Raw genomic sequence first — 3,923 nt, forward strand, 5'->3', positions numbered from 1 at the left:
TGAAGAAACGGGGGAGTGTCTGGGCGAACGCTGGGTGTGTTTGTGACGGCAAACCAGGAACGAAACTGACTGAACTGATCGCAGTTGTCGAGTAAGTCTGGAGCTACTCAGAAACTGCTGAGAAGTGTCTATTCGCAATTCTGCTAATCTTTCGTTCGCAATTTTGATAAGCTAAGATTCACTCCCAGTAGGCGGCGGCTTAGCGTGTGCAATGCTGCTAAAAGCAGCTTGCGAGCTAACAACTCGGAATGAGGGCCATTATGTGTAAAAGGGCATTAATAAAGGTTGTCATAATGTGTAAGACGCATTATGTTTATAAGGACATTAATGATGTGTCTCATATGTGTAAGGGGCATTACTGTGTGGAATTATGTGTATAAATGCATTACTAATGTGTGGCATTATGTGTATAAGGTGCTCTAATATGTAGCGTTGCGTATAGAAAGGGCATTTACTGTGTCGTCTAATGTGAATAAAGAGCAATAGGGTGTGGTGTAATGTAAATAAGGAGCAATTCAGTGTGATGTAATGTGAATAAGGAGCACTACTGTGAGAAGTAACGTTTATAAGGTAAAGTGATACTACTGTGGGATGTAATGTGAATTATGGACACTATCGCGTGATCAAATGTGAATAAAATTGCAGTACTGTGTGGCGGAATTTTAATTGGGGGTACTATTGTGTGGACATGCCCATTGCCAGCAAAAACACACCCCTTTTTGGACTGTGCGCCAAATGTGCGAACTGTTCCTGTTTAAAATATAGGGGGTACAAACACCAAAATAAGTACTGTTATGGGTGAGGGTTGATGGTGCTGGGAAAGAGGTGCAAGGTCAGAGGCGGAACCAGCGGTGGTGCTAGGGGGCACCAGGCAAAATCTTGCCTAGGGCATCATATTGGTTAGGGCCAGCTCTGCCAAAGGGCCTTGTGGGGGAAATGTCTTCAGTAAAAGCATTCCCTGTGTGTGTGGTGTGTCGGTACGCGTGTGTCGACATGTCTGAGGAAGAAGGCTATATTAGAGAGGAGCGGGAGCAAATGAATGTGGTGTCTCCGCCGACACCTGATTGGATGGATATGTGGAATGTTTTAAATGCTAGTGTAAACTCATTGCACAAAAGATTAGACAAGGCTGAAGCTTTGGGACAGTCAGGGTCTCAACCCATGCCTGATCCTATGTCGCAGGGACTGTCAGGGTCTCATAAGTGCCCACTATCCAGATTGTTGACACAGATACCGACACGGATTCTGACTCCAGTGTCGATTACGATGATGCAAAGTTACAGCCAAAATTGGCAAAATACATTTGATATATGATTATGGCAATAAAAGATGTTTTGCACATCACAGAGGAGCTCCCTATCCCTGACAAGAGGGTACATATGTACAAGGGAAAGAAGCCTGAGGTAACCTTTTCCCCTCACACGAGCTGAACGAGTTATGTGAAAAAGCTTGGGAATCTCCTGCAGATTTCCAAAAGGATTCTTATGGCGTATCCTTTCCCATCAACGGATAGGTTACGATGGGAATCCTCCCCTTGGGTGGACAAAGCATTAACACGCTTATCCAAGAAGTTAGCCCTCCCGTCCCAGGATACGGCTACCCTCAGAGTCTGCTGACCGCAAACAGGAGATTACCCTGAAGTCCATTTATACACATTCAGGTACCTTACTCAGACCGGCAATTGCGTCTGCCTGGGTGTGTATGTGTAGTGCTGTAGCGGCATGGACGGATACCCTAGATAAGGATACTATTTTATTGCCCCTGGGGCATATAAGAGATGCTGTCCTATATATGTGTGTATGCAAACTACAGGTGGTGCTGCATGGCTCACACCCTTTTACTTGTCTTGTAGAGCAACTCTGGAGCTGTTACTGGGTCCAGCTGCTGCAAGAAATCAGCTTGAATGCTTCAGGGGCTGGGGCATGGCCAACATGAGCCCCACACTGATGGGGGTGTATAAAGCGATCTAGGGGTCATCCAAGCGCAACCCCACAAAGGCCGCCATGCCCTGCGTGACCATTTTCTCTTTTCATATGCAGACGAGGGTTGCAGCCAACTATACCCATTGCTTGGATGACATCACCATATGCGAATCCATCTGCTGCAGGCCTTCCCCCAGGAATGCTTGCACTAGTTGTTGCATTTGGTTTGTTGTTTGGGGGGTGCTTCAGTATTAGGCAGCCTTCTGCCCTCACACATTCGTCTGAAAATGTGTTCTCCCTGCAGTTGTTGTCCCCAGATGAGAGTTCCCTTGTGCTGCCTCAGTTGAATCTCCTTTACTTGACGGAGGTGTGCCTGAGCAGCGGCCCTCCCCAGCCCTATCTCAAATCATACTTATTTTGCTTAGGTGATACCATGGTCATGAAGATTGTTTTCCCAGGGTGAGGTTCATTCATTGCATTCTGGGTATGCTGACCTCTGTGATTTCCCCAAATGTGGGAATCTCGACTGCATAATTTGTGGTAGGGGGGGGGACTGCATTTGTGCTTTCCCCTGGTTGGCTCTGGTATAATTTAGATCTCATTGTCTCAGGTCTCTCTCCAGCCTAGTTTGCTGTCTGTTTCCACTTCTCTTTTCTTGAGCCCCTCCCTTCTATGCCCTTGCGCACTATCCTGACTTCTCCCGTCTGCTTACTTTGTGCCTTCCAACGCACAATGCGAACTACAGGTGGTGTTGCAGGGCCCACACCCTTTTATTTGCCTTACAGAGCAGCTCTGGAGCTGTTACAGTGCCCAGCTGCTGCAAGAAATCAGCTTGAATGCTTCAGGGGCTGGGGCATGGCCAACATGAGCCCCACACCAAAGGAGGGTGGGGGGTGTTCAATGCGAACTAGGGGTCATCCAAGCGCCCCTTTTCTCTTTTCATATGCAGATGAGGGTTCCAGCCAACTTTGGCCCACTGCTTGGATGACATCACCGTATGCAAATCCGTCTGCTGCAGACCTTTCCCCAGGAATGCTTGTACTAGTTGTTGCATATGGTTTGATGTTTGAGGGTGCTTCAGTATTAGGCAGCCTTCCGCCCTCTCATTTTCATCTGAAAAGATGTGGTCTCCCTGCAGTTGTTGTCCCCAGACAAGAGTTCCCTTGTGCTTCCTCAGTTGAATCTCCTTAACTTGACGGGGGTGTGCTCGAGCAGCCGCCCTCCACAGCCCTATCCCAACACATGCTTTTCTTGCGTATGAGATCTCTTGATCATGAAGATAGTTCTCACAGGGTGAGGTTCATCCATTACATTTTAAAGTAGGAAGGTACAAATTACATATTCAAATTACATATATGTGCTGGATTCAAATGTTTTCCCCCCTTCCTTTCTCAATTGTGCTCATCAGCAGCTATTCTAATGTTGCTGCCAATTGGTGTGACACATTCATTTCTTCTGTGGGGTACACTGGACTCCACAAGGATTCACATTGGGGTGTAGAGTAGGATCTTGATCTGAGGCACCAACAGGCTCAAAGCTTTTGACTGTTCCCAAGATGCTCAGCGCCCCCTGCTCTATAACCTCGCTTCCATGAACAGGGAGCTCAGTTTGTAGTTGGTGCCTTCAGTAGCAGGCCACTTAACAGGGGGCTGCCTCAGGCAGCCTATTCTTAGCTATTAATTTTGACAAGAAAAGAAGAACTTTTTTTTATAAGAATCTACAAGGGCTGCAGCAGGTTAGGTCTAATAGACATCTTTACTGCAGCTCCATCACTCCCAGCGGCGCATTATACTCCCGTGCCCTGGTTGCTGGGTCACTGCAGCGGAGGCTCCGGTTTCTTCCTAAGGTCAGTCACACACACACCGCCCTCCGGGATCACGAGGCCGCTGATGAAGGGGAGGTAAGGGACTTCTGTGCCCACACTCTACCGTGATCCAGCGTGGCTGTAGGGGGTGGGCCATGTGCGCACTGGCGTGGACACTGATTACTGGGCAGCCGCTC

At 48.0% G+C, this 3,923-nt stretch overlaps 1 non-coding gene across 1 annotated transcript; it reads left to right on the forward strand.

The window, feature by feature from the left end:
* Positions 1-2,330: 2,330 nt before the first annotated feature.
* LOC135028460 (U1 spliceosomal RNA) lies at positions 2,331-2,496 on the forward strand. The gene has a single exon (XR_010224766.1). It is a non-coding gene; the product is annotated as a U1 spliceosomal RNA (small nuclear RNA).
* Positions 2,497-3,923: the final 1,427 nt, after the last annotated feature.

Source organism: Pseudophryne corroboree, unplaced genomic scaffold (genome assembly GCF_028390025.1).
Source record: "Pseudophryne corroboree isolate aPseCor3 unplaced genomic scaffold, aPseCor3.hap2 scaffold_476, whole genome shotgun sequence".
Lineage (NCBI taxonomy): Eukaryota > Metazoa > Chordata > Amphibia > Anura > Myobatrachidae > Pseudophryne > Pseudophryne corroboree.